Below are 23,312 nucleotides of genomic sequence, written 5' to 3'. Positions count from 1 at the left end.
CTTTGAACCAGGTTGGTAACTAATAAAAAAAGTAAAGAATAGCATCTTTTCTTTCCCACCCTCTCTCCTCTACTTTGATCCTTTTAAACATCTTTGCCCTTTGGTGTTTGGAAAGATAGCTGTAATATCTGATGTACGAAAAGCATTCCTAAATGAAACAATCAACTGATCCTCAAAGTTCCCATTTAGGGGCAAATATTGCAGTGGCTAATGGGATATAATAATAAAAATTGAGAGTCATTAACAAGTATCAGATTTCTCTAGACTGACCCATGTCCAAAGATCTTTGAGAAGCCCAAACAAACTTAGGCCAGTGCAAGTGCCCCAAATAATAGCATGCAATTCCATCACTCTGAATATTCTGCTGATGGCCAATATCCTGGAGCCAGTCCTTGATATACTCGGCTCCTCCCACCTTTGGCAACAGCATTTGGAACATCTGTATAGCATTAAAGGGTATAGTAAATGCTTCCTCTTCTCTTCAAAGGCAGTTTTGGTTTTTTTTTTTTTTAGGCCTAGACAATATGAAGGCAGTCATTTGAAATATATACAGCCGATTCTTTGTTTAAATCTGGAAGTTGGCACATGGCAAATTTGCTGATTTGTTACATCCCTCTTCTTCGCCTTGACATTTCGATAATGATTTTTGGGTGCTCACAGAAAGAAAGAGAAGTCACTTTTCTTTTATCTGAGCTTTAGTTGCTAGTGAGTAGATGATCAGTAACTCAAGTCTCAGTAACTTAATAGGCACATTTGATTCAAGTTCATTTAAGCCTTTCCCAATAAGCGCTCCGTGAAATGAAGCAAATAGGAGAGCATCCGTTTGCTTGGGTTGACTTACCAGCCTCAGCAAACAGAGGTGAAATCAGGTCTCATTAAGGATTATCGAATACAATTTTAATGCTCGCTTAGAATTAGGTAGTCATTAAGAACAAAGGAAACATTAGGATTTATATATAGTTTACAATCCTGGCAAATTGCACATTTGCTTAAGCTTACTAAGCCTCCGAAAGTATTTTTTTCAAAGGTGCCAATGGGCAGACTGCAAAGTGGGTATAGTATAAAAATCAAACTCGTTTGCTTCGGAATCAAGTGTCAACAATGTTACACAAACTGCTCAAGGGGAGCTAATGGCCCACCTTTGTCCCTCTGCTGAGGCCCCCTCCTGGTCCTCGGCGTCCCTGCGTCATCACCAGAGTGTGTGTTTTGTAGCAACACTTCAGTGCCCCTCGCTCCTGTCCAGAGGCAACTCAATTAAAGTTCTGTTCAAGTTAACTTAGGAAACATGTAGGTTATACAGGAAGGGAAGCATCTGGGAGTGTGTGTGTGCACGCATGTGTGTATGCACGCGCATGTGTGTATGCACGTCTGTGTGTGTTGGCATCTATTAAAACATATCTACTCATTCAAAAGTGCCCATTGTAAGGGGACTATGTGGGCAAATTCCCATATTTCTGTTTACTTGTTTAACTAACTATTAAGTGACATAATACTTGCCTGTAATGTAGCTATGTGTATTATGAATGACATAATTATCATAATTCTCAGTTTTAAAAGCCCTCTGTCTGAGAGCTTTTTTTTCCTTTGTACAATTAAAACAGTTACTTCACTACATGCTCTATTGGGATGAGTGACAATTGATGAAAACATACAAAGCTCCCACAAATAATTTTAATTTCCATCCGAAATAAAAATGTGTTAACTCCTCATGCCTATAACAAAAATATTTTCATAATGATACTGTTTACACAGATTTAATCAGTTGTGTCACTAGGGTACAGCAAACAGCAGTGTGACCTGCTGAGACTTAGCACCAGATTGCGATTTACAATCAAGGCAGCAAGAGTCACTGAAGTGCATAGCTTTCGCCCCAATTACTAATTAATCAGACCCAAAGAGGTCTCCAAAAAGGCATAACATTCAGCTGCGCATCACATAAATTTAAAGGGCTCCTCTATTTTTTAAGGAAGAAAGGTGACCTAAGGAGGTGGATCATTACATGGGACCCGTCTTGGGCGCGAGCTCATTGAATCCCTTCCATTGGGGGCTTACTTGTCTTTTTTCGCCACTCCCTTTCTAAACGTTCTGAATACAAAATTTCACACTATGGCAGTATCCCAGCATCATTAAAATGTCAGTACGCTGGTTTCTGTATAACAAGCGACTGGCTTGCTTTTTTGAGTTTCTGTATCTGTACGAGTCTTTTTTTTTTCTTTTGCAGCTAGTGTCTATTGAAAATGAGGGGTGTGATGGGTAGACGTATTTGAAGACTTTGTTGGGAATTACGGGGAATAGCAATCAGTGTAATTCAGTTCAGTCCAGCTTCTACCCAGCGTCATCAAATGAAAAATATATTTGATCCCCTTTGTATGGGGATCAGAAAATAGAAGTCTTATGAGCTACGCAGACTTGACAAAAAGATTCCAACTGAGTAGTCTAAAAGAACACATGCATTGCCGACTTGTTTATTTTAGCCATCTTTAAAATAATGAGTTTGATTCTCGTTTTTCTTCCTTTCCTGGATGCCTCCGCTATGAAGAGCATTTCCTTCGAAGTAACGGCAACCCTGGACCTAGAGGAGAGCGGCAAAGGGGAGGCTCAAAATGAGAATCAGCCTGCTGATTTCAGATTCTTGACGTACAGCCTGGCCAAATGAAAGCTAAAACGATTCGAATCATGTTGCATTAACCACACGTAGTTCTGTACGGGCCGTCCTAACACACAGCATCAGACCTAAAGGAAGGCACGTCAGCAGCCTCATATGTGTGAGAGAAGAACCATCAATTGCAGAAATGAAAACCACTTTATTGGAAACATTGATAATGCAGGCCGTCCCTCTTGCTCACAAGGGATTTCTAGAAACTGTCCTGAAACAGGGTGTCGTAAAGCAGATCCTGTTTCGCAGAGAAAAGGTGCAGTGAGTGGAGTTTTGCGTTCTTAACCAGGGACCGCATCACGTAAATCACAGCTGTGGCAAAATAGGCAATAAAGCAGAGACGCAACGGCTACGAGTCACTATAAGAATTTACAAATGTACTTATCCTTCAGGTCCTAAATGCACATTGCACACCGAGTAGACAGACAGGGGATCACAAGGTTCATGACCTGCTATATTTAGTCCTCGTCTGCCATTAACGGGCTGTGTGATCTGGCATAAGCCCCTTACCTCTCTCCTTCTCTATAAACTAAACACACTGAACTACAGAATCTCTGGGGGCCCTGACAGTTCCAATACATCTAAAATCCACTAGGAGCTATACGTAAAAAGTCACCATCTACAGTACGTATGAGTTTACTATTTAGTTACTAGTAACTGTGTTTAGTTTCTTAGCACATAAAGGACGTATGCATAATCCAGATTACTTACAAAGTAGACAAAGAAATCTGAGTTGATGCTTTTTTTTCTCTTGCTGACTTTCTCTTGAGTAAATGAATATGAACGCTGAGGACGGTGGTGGTATTTCAACAATGATTACTTTTGTATTAAGGATTTGCCATGTGCCGAGCACTGTGTTAAGTGCCTTCTGTACGTTCTCATTATACCCTCACCACTCCATAAATCTTCTATCATCATCCCCATTTTCGAGGGAGAATTGAGGCACGAGAGGTTAAATGACTCTCTCAGCTAGTGCCTCACCATGCCCACCTGCTCCATTGTGAGGAGAAGAAAGTGTTTACCTGCTTTTCACGTCTGCACTTTACACACTCTAACGCAGAGCAAGCACTGCTGGGCAAAGCAGAGTGTTTCAGGCATTTAACATATTTTTCTTGTTATTGTTCTTGCTGATTCTTCTACAAAAAAGTCTACCCGTTTCCACTCTCAAGTCTCCTTGCTGTGTTCAAAGTTAGAAGAACTGCTCAATTCAGACCAAGCAGTACTTAGCAGCAAACATGAAAGATAGATAAGCAATTCCTGAGTGCCCGTGCTGATCCCAGGGTCTCTTGAATGTGTAAGAGCCATTACACACGTAGGGTCATTATACGCTTATCTGGCAACACATTTACAAAATGACCATGTCATTATAACTGTTTTTGAGGAGTGTAGGTCTTGTCTCAGAAACTGCTAACTAGCAGGGCCGTCTACCTAACTTACCTGGACCCTGCGCAAGAGGGAAAAGCAGCACAGACGCCTGGGAAGCCAATTTCCCCGCCGCTGCAGCTGCCCCAACACACAGCACACGGGACGGGGATCCCCAAGGAATTACAACCTCTGTGCGGCAACACACTTGAGACCTAGACCAGGGGTGGGCAAGAGGCCCCCAGCGGGTCTCCTGTCAAAAGGACCACAGTGCTGCCAGCTCCACGTCGGAAAGCCAAGATATAGTGGGGCATGTGCCTGACCCCACCCTCCCCTGTGCCCAGAACCCCTCAGGGACCCAGGGCAGAGGCAGAATGTAGGTTCCTCTAGCCCATCTCCACCCCTTGGGACCCTTAGCCATCTCTAGTGGAGGGTGGCAGAGGTCGTGGGGTGGGGATGGCGATGGAGACCCGGCAGGGCCTCAGGCACCAGGGGCAGGGAGCAGGCAGCTGACAACCAGCTGCGGATGTGCCGGGAGGGAAGGTGCACAGGGTTGGGGGGGGACCGGACTGCACCCGAGTGAAGCCTGCAAGCCCCCAGCTCAAGCTCCATTGTCCTGTTAGCATCTTATAAAACACAAATTCCGAGATGAAATTATTAAGAATCTCAGCATGGCAACCACAGAGCATTAAACCCCAAGTGCTGGACCCTTCTGAGCATGTGCCCTGTGCTACTGCATTGGCCACACACGCATTCCCCGGCCCTGCTAAACAGTTCTTCAAAACTATCATATGCGTGTGCATGTGAATGAGTGCAGTTGGAAGCATGAAGGAGGAATTGACTTAATTTCGTTAAACATACTATTTAATGCTTCCGTGGGGCAACATGACCCTGAATTGTGCTTTGCTGCCTATCACATCTCCCTGTCCTCTTCATCCATCTTCTAAATCATACTTGCAGCATCCCCCCTGCGATAAGCTCACAGAGCAGGTCAGTTACTCCCCAGAAATGCCATTTTGGCTGTTTCCTTAGTAAAATTTATCCTAAGGGAGTCTTTTCCCTAAGGCATCTGTGTTTAGTATGGAGATGCCAGGTGAAACAAATGTGAAATTTTATATGATTAATACTAAAGAATACTTGTAGTCATCAAATATAACAATCGTGTTTTCCTATAATTTAGAAAACTCATCTTTTTCTGAAAAAGTGCATTCAAATATTAGAACTTTTATAATGTGTAAAGCATATTTTATTTGTAGGTTTTTAAAGCCATATTAACCACCATAAACCATAATAAATTTGTTTACCATATTTCAGTTTCCTTTCTCAGAATTGAAGTGGATATTGTGTTCTGTTTCTTACTATGTCTTCTGTGCAGTGTGGAAAACCTGCCTAATATTTCTTTCTGATCTAGTGATTCATGGTGACGATACTTCATATATATACAGTGTGTTACAGTAAATAAAGCATATTTACATATAACTCTATGAGCTGGTTGGAATAAATGTTCTTGTCTTCATTTTATAAATGAGGGTAAAAAGTTTTCAGAGGTCAGATGATTGCTCCAAAGTTGGACAGAGAGTGAAGGGCTGAGTCAATGTGGATCCCCAGCCCCTGAGCGCTAGGCTGGGCCCCTTCACCACCTGCCTGTCCTTGGGTCTGACGACACACAGCACCAAGAGGTGGGGGGTGACGTACATCCGTAGGCACCTGCTGTGGGCTTGTGCTTGTCATGTGATCACACTGACTCCTCACAACCCCCACAACCTGTGGGGTTTTAGCTTCCATTCCTTACGTAATCTCCCCATCTCTCCAAAAGGGGAAGAACGAAGACTGTCTGAAACAGGATGGAACATAAACTAAGCCACATAAAATAGAACACAAGTCATGTATCTGTGACAGTGGACACATCACCCATTTTTTGAAAAGTTAGAAAACGAAAATAACCCAAGTGCCGTCATGTGGAATCATAGGTAGTTGAGGATGGAATTGAGGTGGGCAACGGCATCCTCTTCCTCTCTACTGGAAGGATAACAGGCCTCTGGTCCTCACTGTGTCCAGCTCTAACAGTGAAATGACTATTGTTCCACAGCAAGGGAGCCCAGCTTCTGTGAGGGCACAGTAAAGCCGGATTCTGAACACAGCTTTGGCATAGATAGATTGAAGGCGAAAACAGAAACTCAGCTTTCTCCACACCATCTATATTAAAATGTTTTTGGCTATCAACCAGAATTTTTAATGAGTAAAACGGAGTTGTATATCACTGTGAATGTGTAAAACCATTCTGAAGCACATTTCATAAAATAAATTACTGACATGCTTCGTTTCCCTTTGCCCTCCACAATAGAAAGAGTTGAAAATGTTTTGAAACCTCACTTATGACAGTAAGATGACCTTTTTTTTTTCTTTTTTTGTTGAGGAAGATTCACCCTGAGCTAACATCCTTGCCAATCTTCCACTATTTTGTCTGTGGGTCACCACCACAGCACAGCCGCCATCGAGCGGTGTAGGTCTGCAGCTGGGAACCGCACCCGGGCTGCTGAAGTGAAGCATGCCAAACTTAACCACCAGGCCATGGGGCCAGCCCCAAGATGACCATTTTTAAATATGACTTGATATAATACAATGCTTCAACTATTTTTATGTACAAGTTTTTTCTGTTAGAAAATATTTAAAGAATACTAAAGTGAACTTCTATTGGATGAAGGTTTTTATTGGATTTTGGAAGTAGGAGGGAAGAGAAGGCCCTATTCTGCACTCTTCCAGAACCTGAGCAGTATCTGACCAAGACCCAAGAAACTGCCTGACAGATTTAAAGGGAGCATTGCACAGAATATTGTGACTCACAGCAGGTACACATCATTGTCTTTCCTTTCACAGACATTTCTGTGCTCCATGCTTTTGATTTGATTAGAACATTATTTAAGGCAATCTAAGAGATACCCTTCTCATATTCATCTTTCTTTCGTTCATGAATTTCCGTCTTTCTCAAGATGAGGGTATGTATGCTGCGGCTCTGGACATGGAATCTAAATCAGTGTCTACATTTCCTTGCTTTACATCAGTTTGACAATTGATGCTGCTGGTCAGGTTGTTTTGTGCTGTGCCTAAGGCTTAAACAATAAACCTATGATTTTTAATTTAAAAATAATGCATGCTATAGTAGAAAACCACAGCATAGTCTTATAGCAGCATTAAAAAGAAAAAAAATTGAACAAAAATAGTCTTTGCTATTTTGAAAGATAAACCATGCACTTAAAGAGAATTTGATACCAATTCATATCAGACAACTCTACATAAAATCAAATATAAGGTTATTTCTATTTCTTATTTTGCCAAATGCATGGCTATTCCCATAACATTGGTGGGGTAGCGTGGGGAGGGGAAGTCTTTAAACTCTTCCTATCCCTCAACAACATAACAGGGAACTGAAATGCACATCTGTAAATAAATGCATCATTAGATTCTCATCAATTTGTAGGCTTCGCTTGATGAATGGCTAAAATAATCCCACAAGGAAAACTAAAGAAGCGTTTGGTTCCAAGCACAGGCCAAATAGATAAAGGGAGGGAGTTGGTGGGTGAGGACCAAGTTATTTAAATGAAGAATTTTGCAGATGCTGGAAATATCTTTCACAACAGTCCAGAATGAGGAACTATTTTAAGTACCAAGCTACCAATGTATTCATTAACAGAGAGAGCTCTGGACACATTAAAGGAGCACAGTAAAACAACTAATGACGCACTTGAGCGGTAACAGGTTGTCATTAGACCAGCATCTGCTCTCATCAGAGTTAATTATTCAGTTGCTTTGTTTTCCGAGTAGGTGTCTGGTAAAATTCAGCAGAATCTTAATTAAAACACATTTTCAAACTCCTTGGATGCTCATCTCATCTAAAGAAATCAAGACAATTTCCACCATAAACATCAAGCTTCAGTTGAGCTATCCAATGGAAGAAGGAACTCAGCCAATATAAGTTGTTAGGTATTAACTATTGGGATGCCCAGAGCATGCAGATAATGAAAACCTACCCTGAGAAACAACCCACTTTTCCCTAACCACCTACTAGTCATAGAACAGTCAAATAATGGGAATACCTAAAACACCTAATTAACTTTCACTATGCAATATAGAAACTGAAATGTAGTGTATAAGCTTGGGGCATCAAAATGACGAGGTGAGTTTCTGTATTTACTCTTGAATCATTATTTAAAAATTAAAATAGGATATATATATATAGGATAAAATATGATATATATAGGTATATATATCCACTTCAATATCTGGAATAAATTTTCAAAAAATGGCAATACTTCCCCAAATGACCACTGCTTACAATCAGCTACTTATATGGGGACACCAATAAGGATCCTAATTAAAACTGCTGTCAATATCAATATAAACACAACAAAATATGAAAATTTGAATAACGAGTCAAGAATGATCATTACCTTTGATATACTAAAGTACTTGGAAAGTACATATCTGAAGTGAATGGACTAAAAGATAAAGAAAACAAAAACAGCCAAGAGAAAAAAATCCGGAAATATTATGGCAGTGATTAGAGTGAAATCAAAGAAAGCTACCAGCTCCTTCCCTAGACTGTGAGGACCATGACTTAACTCTGAACCCCCGGTATCCATACACCGCCTGGAGCATACATGCTAGGCATTCAACAAACAGATTCTTTGTACGAAAAAATTAATGAATATTGATTGCATTCTGCCATCAAAGCAAGGGTGGGGTTACCATATCCCACAAAACGTGAACCTAGCACTCCCAGAAAAAAATAACCCAAATGCTGATTACTTAGTTTCACCTACTCTGGACACCAGAGTATCAACTCCCCAAACAGATGGGGTCTGCTTGAACAGGTATAAATATTGCAATTCCCATAGAGGTTCTTTAATGAATGAAGTCATGAGGTCATGGAAATAACAATGAAGTTATTAAGAATGAGTAAATTCCATCAGTAACAAAAATACATACATGCAATATATCCAATGAACTATAAAGGATATACAGAGGTTTTGGCTTCCCCAGTTCCTCCTCACCAAAGAATAGATGATACCCCTTAACCAGTATGACTAAGTAACATTTTATGCTCCATTTACATCTTTGTGTACTTCTTATTGCTTTAATTCTATACAGTCTGACTGCCCTATCATGTCCATTTTTAATTCAGGGCCTATATTATACTTTGATTTGGCATTTGCTCAATGCATGGCCTTCAGAAACTGAGTTTTTCATGAGGGACTGTGCACATTAGCTATGGAAGGTCAGTGGGGTCACTGCCTGGCTCAAATGTTAGTGTTTTGTCTATCGCTGTAATGACTGAACTCTCCTCCTGCTGGGAGACATACACCATTAGTCAGGTTATAGGCTAAGACAGTAATAAATGGACCCCAAATAGTGAAGTGAGAAAGACGGAATTTTATTTCTCTTTCGAGTACCGGTCTAGAAGTAGACGGGAAGCTCTGGTTAGTGGCAGAGCTCTGCTCCAGGAAGTCATTCAGGTCTCAGTTTACCTTCATCTTGTTACTCCCAAATTTCCTAAGGCATTGTTGTCATCTGCTTGATTAAGCTGGGTCACAATCACATCTTTATTCTAACCCTTGGGATGGAAGTAAAAAAGGAAATGAGTTACAGGAAATTTCCTTTTAAGTAAGTGACATAATAAGACACATCACTTAAGTGCACAATCCACTGACTAGAACCTAGTCTCACAGACCACCTAGCTGCAACAGAGACCAGGAAATACAGTCTATAGTAGGGCAATCATATACCCAGCCATACGTTACGTTTAAAAAAAGTAGGGGGGATGTGGATAACGGATTTTGGTGGGCAACTAGCATACCCGGAGGGAAATAAACTAAAACAAAAAATCAGGTAGGATTCACCTGCTTTTTGTTGAAATAGTCTCTGTTAATGGAACTCAAATAATGATTGGGATTTTTCCAGTTAAGCAATGCCTTATATTACTGTTAAGCAGCCCCCATGTAACACTATCTCCAGGCATTAGTATTTAATCACTTTCCAATCAAGAGCAAGTGGAAAACCTTATGTTTCTATAGAATTCATCAATCAATTTTATCTTTTATCTTAGCTCTTGGAAGCATAAAGTGACCCTGGGTACAATTCGTCCTGCACTTCCATTTTACAGACGAGAAAACTAAGGTGAAAGATGATGAAGTGACAAGAAATGGTGTCCTATGGTCCCTATGTCCAAGATGACTCACTTAGGAGTCTGGAGGTCTGAGTTCTAGGCTCTGCTACTACTTTCTATATCCTTAAGTGAGTTACTAAGTCCTTATATAATTGAAAGGCTCTTTTTGGACTTAAAAGCAAGGACTATAAATTCAATAACTTACCAAAGCTAGCAGAGCTGTAGTCTCTAGATTCCCACTACAGGGCTTTTATTTTCTACTACAGCACCGTGGAATCACGGTAACAATAATAGGCCCTCAACAAATAGTTCTTGAAAAAATAGATGAATGATAGTTAGAGTGACCAAATATTTTAGTACATCCCTGGTTCGTGCCTGGTGTAATCCTGTGTGTCTGGTAATTGCTAACAGTTCCCCCTTTTACTCTCAAAAGTGTCCAAGTTTGGACAATAAAAGTTGTATGCTAAACATCAGGATAAGGGTTTTCTCCTCACTGTTTGAAAAACAACTGCTTAAACTATGACTAAACAACAGTACTTCCTTAGAGTTCAAATCTATGCAGGCCTAAATAAAGATCTATAGCACTGTACAATTTAATTTTAAAGCTACATCCAATGTAATGAACTCAGATAAGCATTGAAGTTAGATCGTTGTATCACTAATTGCTACTAATCACTAAAAGCTATCATTGTTCTAGAACAAAAATGGAAGCCTCCATACTCCTCAGTCGCTCATGGGGGAGGCAAAGGCAACCATTAAGAAAGCATGAGCACCAGAGCCCATGAAATGTGGTCCTGGTCGTAAGAGGTTTGCAGTTTAGTGAACAATGTAGCAAATATACTTGAGTCCTACAACCCCCAACTTCTACTCAACGAATCAACATAATAGCCTCTACATAAATCAAATTGAGAGTAATGTCGACTTTCGGGGAGAAGGGGTGAAAAATCAAATAAGTCCACCACAGAAGCCACCTAGAAGAAATGTTTTCAGCTGGGCAATGAAGGAGAGGGCAGGCACGCCCACAAGCAGCCAGCGGAGGAAGTGTAGGGTGGGTATAACGTCATCAGAGTTCCCACCATTCCCTGCATTTTGTAGGGTGGGAATAGTGTCATTAAAGTTCCGCCCACATGAGGAAACCTGCAAATCAATGTTCGGGACCAAGGGCGAGTGCGGTGGGGAGGACAGGGTGCGAGCCCAGCTCAGCTTCACGCAGAGCATTCTTGGAATTTATCAGTTTTTCATTCGAGCTTTCTAAGAAAGTTTTCATATGAAGAAATGATTTTGCTGCCCAAAAACATTCTACCATTTACTGGATGATCTCAGAAGTCTCTTTCTCTACTTCTTTCAAGATTAATATTGTTTTATTTTAGTCCACTGAAATGGAGAAATGCCGGGTGTGGTGGGGAGGAGGGTGGCTTGAATATTAACCTGACTATAAGCCAGATGAAAACAATATGGAACGTAGAAGACTGACGAAGGGACCACACAATGAAACACCGGCATATTGGCCTCAGTCTGCCTTTCCATGGTTACCATTATCCCCTTTCATATGTCCTATAGTCCTTATATAGCCTGTGACTTCTAGGTCTCATGCCTATCCAGTGAGACAAAATGAAAATTAAGGCACACGTCCCAGGAAAATATTGCGCTTGTATAGAGATGCATAGCATTGTCCATGTGGTCTAACTTAAAATACTTTGTCACAATCCTGCAAATCTTACCGCTACAAATTAATTTGAATAAAACAAACACAGCTTAGAAAATTGAATCAAAGTCCAGAGTTCTTTCTTGACTAAATAATTTGAGAGCTACTGGTGACTGGTGGATCCTCATTATGGCACGGAAATTCTTAAAACAGGAGGAAATCATACTTTTGTCCAAAGCATTATTCATCCTCAGTCCTTTTGTGGATATGACTTTAGACCAGCTGAAATTATAAGTTGTTCAGAAACTGCCTCAATTCTAGACTCAACAAAAGAATGTCAAATCTGGATGCCAATTCTGTATTGTATCTAGTATAATTTAATATAATGTTGTTATTTAGTTTTAAGAACACTTTCCATAATTTGTAGATTTCACCTTTTATATCACTCTTTTAGTGTTTTAGTTTAGAGTTGGTTATTCTGTAAGGGCCAAAACTTTTTAAAGAGCTCAGAGGTTTTCACTTTCTATTGTAGAATTTTTTTTCTTTCCTCTTGCCCTCCCTTGCTTCCCCTCCCTCCTTCCTTCTCCCTTCCTCCCTTCCACAAACGTTGACTGAGCACTTAGTACGTACCAGGCGCCCAGCTAGAGACTAGGGCTGTAGAATGAATGAGACAGAATCTGCTTGCATTAAGCTTACAGTCTATTATTAGTGAAAGCTGATACTAATTTACAATTATTTCTATTTTTGTACCGGGTAGTAGTTTACTCTCTGGATGTGAGGATTTAAAAATCTTCTTTCACTTCTGCATTTTGGGGAAATATCTAAGTTCTACCCAAAGAAACATTCTTCCTTCTAAAACATGCTTTTGATATCAACTCCAGCTCAGGAGATAGCCCTCTGAGATCAGGATTTAGAGGTGTGTACAGTCAATACAACAGTCACCCCTCTGCACCCTCCCGCAGCTCCCACGGCCCCTAAAGCACTCCATGGCCAGAGCAATAGGGAGTTTCCTCCGTGGACACTGAACTGACGGTAAGGCTCCATATTACACATTGGATTTTTCAATTGCCCTAGGCATACAGTGTGCCTCGCTACAAAGGTTTGTGGACGTGTTATATTTTTACGAATTAGTCAACTCGAAATTCAAGAATGGATTATAAAGCTGTCACTTTGTACAACCAAAAGATAGAGAGAGGAGAGAGAGAGAGAGGTGCAGTACAAGGGAACTGAAAAAATCCCACCACGACAGATGGTTTGTGCCATTTTGAATTTAGTCTCCCTAAGGAGCAAACCCTTGTAGAGGCTATTAAAGCTTCTGTTTGCATGAGAGAATGCTATTTCAATATTGATGGCTATATCTGTGTGACCTCCATTGAAAACAAAGTCACAGAGATTTACCCTTAGTTCAGGAAGAGTAAAACAATGAGCTTGGAAGACTAGGCTCATCCAGTGTCACATGTATCTCTGAGCACTGATGAAAGTGACAGCGGGATAACACAACTGCGCCACTCAACACAAGACTTGCCTCTAGGAATAAAAATAAAATAGGCACATTACTCCTCAAAGACACATATTTTATTTAGTTGTTAAGAGTAGAGTGTTGGAATTTTTGAAGAACTGTTGCTATTTAATAGAGGTGAAAGTTTTAATGTGAACACTGTGTGAGCGTGTGTGTGCAAAGTTGGCGTGACACATTCTGCTCAAATTAGACTTCTAAATAACTAGTAACAGCTGTGGTGCTTAGACGTCGGTTTGATTTAAACGATGATGTCATGTGCTTATATAAGGGAAATAGGTGTAGCCGTTGGGTGGGGGAGTATATAACTTGCTTTTTAACTAAGAGAGATAGTGTGCAGGTATCTGCATTTAGAGGCTGTAAATACGCACACCTAAAACTAAATTATATTTTTCAACACCCTCAAATTTTTTGTCATGTACCATTTAAAAACATGTATGTCCATATAGATAGCAGAGATAAGAATAGACATATGAAAATTATTTCATGGCAGCAAGAAAAATTACCAAATGCAAAATTGTGAGTTTTTATTCACTCGTATTCCTGAATCTTGATTCAGATCCGGAGTATATAGAGGACTTGAATCCTTTGCCCGTGGTAAGAAAAACAAGACCTCAGGAAACAGCCAAGTTTGCAGAGTTGCATTTTTATTTTCTAAAGGTACATGAACAGTAGAAGCTAGCAAATAAAAATTACTTGAGAAGTGATTATAATTAATTTACTAATGATCTTCTTTATCTGTAAACATTGGCCAGAGATTAATATAAGGGAATACGTTTGCTTAAAATTTAGAAAAATGTGATACAATAAGCACAGTGAATTATTTTCTAGCCAATCTGCTTGTAATAATTTGAGAAAGTGATGTCATTTGGGTGAAGGAAAGGGATTAAATTTTAAAATTAAGGATACAATGCGGGAAGACTCTTCTCTATTATGAGAGCTCTGAAATCATAAGTCTGGATCTGATGTCTGTCTTCAGACTCACAAAGAGAAAGAGTGGGAAGGAGCAACACGTGCTTACCTTGATATTGTCCTGTAAAAGATCAGATTTAATCATAAAAGCATTATTCGTTTGTGTGAAAAGATTTCACTCATGTTCTTTATTAAAGAAAAACTCCAAAGAAATGAATTATTTTTGTTTTGAATCTCAAAATACAGCTCTTTTAAATGTTTTTCCTTCCAAAGCCTTTAAAAAAAAGAACAATTTCCCATTCAGAAACGTAGAAGACAAGTGTCATTCTAAGGAAACCCATGGCGTTCACTCTGCTCCCTTCATCTCTGCATCTGGGGGAGTAAGTCTGTTGCTAACATACTTTTTTTGCAAAATCACCAGCACGTCTTATTCCAACTATTAAGTGTTTAAGGGCAAGTAGTTTGAGAGTCTCTCGCTTCTGCTAATCTTGTGTGGGCTAAATTAAGTCCAAATTCTCAAAATGGCTTGTCATCTTAGAGAAAGAAGGAAGAAGTGTTTTAAGAGGACACTTAGAGGAAGAAGTGTTTCCAAAAGAAGTTATGGTGATACAATATGGTTAGCAAAAAAATGTTTGCTGTGTCCTACACTCGGCTGGAACATCTCCTGTATGGAGATATTTCACAAAGTGATTTCACAGGCAAATGGTTTAATGCATGGCCAGCCAATTTAGCCTTTATTTTAAATATATTCTTTATGCATATAGATATTTTGAGATTGTGCCTTCTGGAATGATTACTGAAACCACATTGAAAAGTCATTATGCAGAAACATGGGTGTACAAATAGTTCATAGCTTAGGAGAACTATAAATAGAACTGACTGAATCTTGTTAAGGAGTTCATGTCCTGGTTATTTAAAAGAACTAGTTGGGTGGCATTGATTAGCTATAACGCTTCTAATTTGCATTTCACTAAAATAAAGTAAGAAAAACAATCACATTCGATTTTTGGAAAGGAATATGATAAAAAAATACGCTAAATTAGAAAATGAATTATGGTCTAATTCCAACAGAAGGGCAAGTTTTCCTTTTCCATTATGTCATAATTCTTTAATTCTAAGGAAGCGTAAGGTAAGTATCTATACTTTTTAGGTTAACATATTCTAGAGACCAATGGTAATTTGAAAATATAGAAATATCTGGTTAGATCCCAGGAAGTTCACTGATAGCTGTTTGGAATAAAGTAATTATTATTCCATGAATCATTCTACTACTATGTGACAATGTCTATTACATATGGTTATAGTATAATACTAGTCACTATCAGTGGGATAACAACATATCATTTTAAAAGTTTTTTAGGTATATTCATGCATTTGAGAAAATAAAACAGCATGCCATATTTGCTAAAATTCAAACATCCTCATCTTAAAAAATAGAGCCTTGGCGTAGTGATATGTTCACTTTATTATCCTCCTTTCGGGGAATACTTAAGTGACTAACAAAGTTTCCATTTCAACATGCCCACTTCGTTTTTTACATTTCTTTGTTCCTTTCTTTCTTTTTCAATTATTTTACTGAGGTAATAATGGTTTATAACTTTGTGTAATTTCAGGTGTACATTATTATTTATCAGTTTCTGCATAGACTGCATCCTATTCACCACCAATAGTCTAATTTTTATCCATCACCATACATATGTGCCCCTTTACTCCTTTCATCCACCCTCCAACCGTCTTCCCCTCTGGTAACCACTAATCTGTTCTCTTTGTCCATGTGTTTATTTATCTTCCACATATGAGTGAAATCATGCAGTATTTGTCTTTCTCTGTCTGGCTTATTTTGCTTAACATCATGCCCTCAAGGTCCATCCATGTTGTTGCAAATGAGTCAATTTTGTCTTTTTTTATGGCTGAGTAGTATTCTATTGTATGTATATACCACATCTTCTTTATCCAGTCATCAATTGATGGGCACTTGGGTTGCTCGCACATTTGGGTATTGTGAATAATGCTGCAGTGAACACAGGGGTGCATAAATCTCTTTGAATTGTTGATTTCAGGTTGGATAAATACCGAGTAGTGGGATAGCTGGATCGTATGGTATTTCTATTTTTAATTTTTTGGGAAATCTCCATACTGTTTTCCACAGTGGCTGCACCAGTTTGCATTCCCACCAGCAGTGCATGAGGGTTCTCTTTGCTCCATATCCTCTCCAACATTTGTTATTTTTTGTCTTGGTAATTATAGCCATTCTGACAGGTGTAAGGTGATATCTCATTGTAGTTTTGATGAGCATTTCCCTAATAATTAGTGATGATGAACATCTTTTCATGTGCCTGTTGGCCATCTGTATATCTTCTTTGGAAAAATGTCTGTTCATATCCTCTGTCCATTTTTTGATGGGATTGCTTGTTCTTCTGTTGTTGAGTTGTATGAGTTCTTTATATGTTTTAGAAATTAACCCCTTGTCAGATATATGATTTGCAAATATTTTCTCCCAGTTGGTGGGTTGTATTTTCATTTTGTTGATGGTTTCCTTTGCCATGCAGAAGCTTTTTAGTCTGATGTAGTCCCACGTGTTTATTTTTTCTTTTGTTTCACTTTCCTGAACTTCCCACATATTTTCGAATACATGGTATTCAAAAAGATGCTGTTAAGACCAAGGTCAAAGAGTGTACTGCCTATATTTTCTTCTATGAGTTTTATGGTTTCAGGTCTTACATTAAAGTCTTTAATCCATTTCGAGTTAATTTTTGTGTATGACACAAGATAATGGTCTACTTTCATTCTTTTGCACATGGCTATCCAGTTTTCCCAACACCATTTATTGAAGAGACATTCCTTTCTCTATTGTATGTTCTTGGCTTCTTTGTCGAAGATTAACTGTCCATATATGTGTGGTTTTATGTCTGGGCTTTCAATTCTCTTCCACTGATCTGTGTGTCTGTTTTTGTGCCAGTACCATGCTGTTTTGATTACTATGGCTTTGTAGTATATTTTGAAGTCAGGGATTGTGATGCCCTCAGCTTTGTTCTTTTTTCTCAGGATTGCTTTGGCTATTTGGGGTCTTTTGTTGTTCCATATAAATTTTAGGATTCTTTGTTCTGTTTCTGAGAAGAATGTCATTGGGATTCTAATTGGGATTGCATTGAATCTGTAGATTGCTTTAGGTAATATGGACATTTTAACTATGTTTATTCTTCCAATCCATGAGCATGGAATAAGTTTCCATTTCTTTATGTCATCATCGTTCTCTTTCAATAATGTCTTATAGTTTTCAGCATATATGTCTTTCACCTCTTTGGTTAAATTTAATCCTAGATATTTTATTCCTTTTGTTGCGATTGTAAATGGGATTGTATTCTTGATTTCTCTTTCTGTTAGTTCAGTATTAGTGTATAGAAATGCAACTGATTATTGTAAGTTGATTTTGTACCCTGTAACTTTGCTGTAGTTGTTTCATTATTTCTAATAGTTTTCTAATGGATTCCTTAGAGTTTTCTATATATAGAATCATATCATTTGGTTTTTTATATTTAATGTCTAATTCCTAGTATTCCACAATTTTGGGAGAAATAAACATGCTTTGATACCTTTGGTGGACCACTAAATGGCATTGAGACACAGTTTACATTGAATATAGATATAGTTGGTTATATGTGTATGTATATGAAATATATATGTTGCATGTGTATACATGTGTGTGTACAGACATATATCTTACTTCAGCATCTTCTACAATCATAACATCTATCCTAAGTAAAAACTACCTTGTGTTGGGATTAGTGTGCACAACCTTATCCCTGAATGAGAAGTTTAATTAGAAATACTTCCATTCCGAATCCATAAACAATGTAGTCTTGTGTGTAGTACCTGGGCTTGGGAGCAAGAGCCTTGATTTCCACGTAGTCCTTTTCCTGAACTTATAGATACTCTCTTCTCTGGCCTTCTGTCTCTTTAGTGAACAAGCATAATGGCAACCTAATGAATTAACCAACAATCTTATGTAAAATACTTTAAATTTACAAGTCTCATAAAAAGTAGAGTGAGACATCATGATGCTTTAAGAAGAGTTCAAAGGAGACTGTGCCATAGCATTTACATAGGACTAGCCACTGAACTCTGTGTCTTGTGAAGCATTATGCACATAGAATGCTGAGAGACATGATGGGAAAATTAAGCCCATGAACAGCAGAAAAGACGTTTTTACAACATATGTCAATGAAATAGTCATTTGCCATCGCTTACTTAAGTGAACCCAAAAGGTAGTATTTTGGGCTTTTATCCAAAAAGGAAGGCCTGGCTGGGAATTGTAAAAGCTTCAAAATTAGGAAAAATCACTCTGTACGTGTTTCAAATTAAATTGTTATGGTTTAGTTTAGATCTGCCTTACTAATCCATATTAATGAATATTAATCACATCGGTGATTGTTTCCATAAATTGAAGAAGAACGGTGTTTCATAAAGTGCACAGTGAAGTGGGATTCATGTGAGGAAACAATGATTCAAAGAAAATGCTACTTTAAATGATACAATGAACTTGGACAAGTCTCTCACTTCTTTAATCAATCAACAAATTATTCAATTAACCAACAAATAATTATGAAGGCCTACTATGTGTTTATCATTCTGCTAATTACACAGGGATGCCATGAAGTTATTGTTTGTTCAATCCAGCTCCCTTCATTTAAGAGAGAACCAGCAACCATTCTGGCTCTCGTGGGCAGTAATAACAACCTACTGGTTGTTAACTATTGGTCCTGAGGCAAACACAGGACCCAAGATAGGTCAACTAGGATTTTATCTTAAGGCTCTAAAAATGAGCTAAGGGATGGAGAACAGTTTCTCTCTGGTGGTCAAGTCATGATACGTGAGGCTTGGGAATTCAGGGGTCATGTTTCCTGCCGAATGGACTGAGAGACTGATGCCAGTGTTTCGAGTAGAGATGAGAATAGAGAGAGTATCCTGGAAGAATTCAGTGCCGTGGGAGGGCCGACTGGAGTTATAGAATTCTTCTTCTCAGAGTTGCATTAAATACTCCACTGTCCCTCAAATAACTCTCTTCTGTCTCAGATAGATCAAGTCATCTTTCCATTCCTTGTATTCCAAAGAACTGTGGTTAATGCACCAACGAATCAGTAAACATGTATGCTAACTTGATGTTTACCACTTTTGAAGACCTTTGGGAGAATTAATAGGTTAGGTACACTACACAAAGGTGCAGTGTGAAACTCATCCGAGCTACTGCGATCCAGCAAACCTTACCTGAGTAGCTGCTATGTGCTCTCCTAGGCATTTGGGACAGAAGTGCCAAAGACACATTCTTTGGATAAAGGCCAAAAATTAGAATACACAAATGGGGAAAATAAAAACACTGAAGACAAGAAAAACCCAGGTGTGTTGAAGAATAATGTACTGACTGTAAACTATTTCCATTCCTTTTAGCTTTAACCTCCTCTTACCAATAAATTAGCTTCATATATACACCACCCTCAGGGGAAAAGCAGTCAACAGCTGTTGACAAAAGAGGCAGTTAAGATGAAGGAAATTTTAGTTTTTCCTTCTTTTTTTTTCCCCTCACAGCACAGTACTACAGTTTAAAAGCACAACTCTGAAGCTTTTGATCTTTAAGATCTAGGAAGCAGAGCTTAATGAAAATGAAAAGCAGGGCATAGCCCAGGGAAGTCCAAGTGGCTTAGAGAAGCTGAACACCCAAGAGAGTGGTGGAGGGAGTTATCTCTACACAGAGACCTGAGGGCAGCCTCGTAGAAGCCCTATTGGGGCTGGAAAAGCAGAAAAGAATTCCAAAGCTGCCCCAACCCCCTGCAATCCTCCCTCACACTCAGGCAGAGAAGTTTTAAGAAGGCTGGGGGGACCAGAAGGCAGTTGAGGTGGGAACAAGGCGGAGGAGGGTGGTTTCCATTCTGACCACGATCCTGGCAGGCACTCTGGACGTTTAAAGCAGAAGGCAGCACAGCATACCCATGGACCAGATAGAAGGAGCAGAGGTCAGCCAGGACCCAAGGTCCCCTCTGAGATCAGAAGCTCTCCTACTCCCCTCCAGGCTCCTGATGAAGGACGATATGTAAACTCAGTCTCCATCCCCCCAACACAGATTGCCCTGGGAAGGAGAAAAAGAAAGGCAATAGAAGAATGTTCACTGGACTGAGTTTAAATTCTGAATTGATTACATTTAAAATATTGTGACTGAGATATCTTGGGTGGGTAAGTTGAAGTTTTTTATCCCTGGAGAAAATATAGGTACTCATGAGCTAGTTGAGTTCAGCAGGAACATATAAAAATATTTTAAATCTGTTACAATATGTAGACATGTAAAAAATCTGAAGAGGGACAATGCACTCATATACATCATGAAATGCCCCATTCATTAACTGTATAGTGCTCAGGGAATGTGCAGTTCCTGAATGTGCATATCAGGTTCCAAAGGGCAGGAAGCATCATAGAAAACCAACTTTCTTCAGAAAATATGAGTTTTTATTACAAAACTGACTTTTGATGGTGAGAAATATGAATTTTTGTTGAAAAAAAATAATTTAGAATATATGACACGCTATAAATTTAGAATAGGTGAACTCTAGACTTGAACTTGGAACATCCAGGTTCCAGCTCTGTCTCATGTGAGTGGGCTCTTGAGTATGTCACTTAACAGATCTGAGCTACATTTTCTTAATTTGTGAAACAGAGAAAATAAAACCTTCCCTACCTCCCTTATATGATTATTGTGAAACCAAATGATAATAGATGTGAAAGCACGTTAAAACTTCAGAGCTCTAAAAAGATGCAAGTATTCTCTTGTAAAGAATACTTACTATATGGCCATAATTACCCATAAAATTATTTATGAGAGGCAAGAATATGATGTAGAAGGTAAAGTGCCCCAAATTCTTGGTGGTTTAATAAAACAAAGTTATATTTCTTGCTCATGTCATATGTTCAGTGAAGGTTGGCAGGAGACACTGCTCCACATATTAACTTAGAATCCCAGGCTAACAAAATCCTCTCCTTGTGATGCTGCTGTATCAAGAAGCAGCGTCAGAATTTGCTGCATCACTGGAAGAGAAAGTACATGGGGAACATACACCCACTCTTAACTGCCTCAGATCAAAGCGGTGCAGTTCACTTCTATTCACCGCCCATGGGCCAAAATTTTCTACATAATCCCAACCTAACTGCAAGGGAGAAAGCCTGTGGTTCATGGACCTTGGCACTCAGCCTGGAACTTATTTCTACAGACACCTGGTTCTCAGTCATTAGGGTCTGGACTGGAACTACACCACCAGCTATCCTGGTCTCCAGCTCACAGATGGCAGATAATGGGACTTAGCTTCCATAGACCCGTGAACCAACTCCTCATAATAAATCTCTGTCTATATATATCCGTCTACACATATCCTGTTGGTTCTGTTTCTCTGGAGAATCCTGACTAATCCACATTGCAAGAAAACATAAATAGGGTTGAATAAATGGGGAAAGTACTTAATTAATTGATTAGAAGTATAAGAGTTATAAAAGTGTCAGTTCTCTTAAAATCTTCTATAGATATCTGCATAACTCCAATTAATATCCCAATTTATTTATTCTTTTCTTCTTTTTCTCATTTTTCTTTTCTTTCTCTCTTTTCTATTTATCTCTGTTTTCTTTTCCTTCCTTTCTCATTGTTCTTTCTTGCTTTCTCTTAATTTCTTTTTCTTTCTTCTTTTCTTTCTTTATTGTCACCAAGTGCAGAGGTAAAAGAAAATCTTTTTAATAAATAGTGTTCATAGAGACAGTTGTGTACTTGGAGTGAGATAGGCAGGAAGCTAGATAGGAGCTGGGAGCAAGGTTACTCCACCAGGTGCAGCATCCTAATTGCCAGGCAGTGGCTCTTCAGAGGTGGAGCACTCCCCCGGAACCTAGTGGAGAGTAGCCCCAAACCTCATTATACCCTCATTGCATTGTAGGGGATCACCACCATGACAGTTCCGGAGATGCCTATGTAAGGAAGAAATCTCCCCCTCCCGACATGGGGGTGGAGACAATGCCCCGATATGCCCATGTTCCAAAACCCTCACTCACCCCCAGGACCCTACCTTCCAAAGCCACTGACCACCGCAACTTTGGCGCAGTTGCTCCCCTCGAGCCTGCCCGTCCCTCCCTTTGGGGAACTTTCACTTTGCTAATAAATCCTCATCTGTTAAAACTTCTGCTGTGTGTCTGCTCTCAGATTCTTTTATATCTGTGGACCAAGAACCTGGGACCCCACCTCACAGATCTGACAAGTGCTGGTAACAGGAGGAGGGGCAGGTAGACTTCTATCTCTTACTATACCCCCAAGTCAATTGCAGATTGTTGTAGATCTGAATGTGAGATGTAAAACAATAAGATGTCTTGAAATAACATTGGGAAATGTCTTCATTATCTTGTGAAAGATTTCTGAAATGATACACAAAAAATCACAACTCATAAAGCATAAGGTTGATAAATTTGACTTCACTAAAGTTAATATTTTTTTTCATCAAAAGCACTATCAAGGGTACGAGAAGAGTAAGATAGAACAGGAGGAAGTTATTTGCAATACACATAACCAAAAGGACTAACACCCAGAACATCAAAAGAACTTTTATAATCAATAAGATAATGTTAGAATTGTAATAACTACAATGGGGCAAGAGAATAAGCTATTCACATTATCTACTTCTCTTTGAGTGATATTTGGTAGTTATCTTCTATAGATATCTGCATAACTGCAGATTGCATGAACAAATGAATTTGTTCATTTTACCTCTGTTATCAAATTATTGGCAAAAAGTTGCTGATAATAGTCTCATTATATTTTAATATCTGTAGACTCTGTAGTGATGTCGCTTCTCTCAGTTTGCATATTGGTAATTTGTGTGTTCTCTTCTTTGTTCTTGTCAGTCAAGCTAGAGATTTATCACTTCTGTTGATCTTAAAGAAGTAGCTTTTAGATTCATTGATTTTCTCTATTCCTTTTCTGCTTCTTGTTTCATTGCTTTCTGCTCAGATTTCTATTATATCCGGTTTCCTACTTATACTA

This window comes from Ceratotherium simum, chromosome 9 (assembly GCF_057802395.1).
Source record: "Ceratotherium simum simum isolate JZ-2026a chromosome 9, ASM5780239v1, whole genome shotgun sequence".
NCBI lineage: Eukaryota > Metazoa > Chordata > Mammalia > Perissodactyla > Rhinocerotidae > Ceratotherium > Ceratotherium simum.
The sequence above is the reverse complement of the archived record's forward strand: the minus strand, read 5'-3'. Positions refer to the sequence as shown.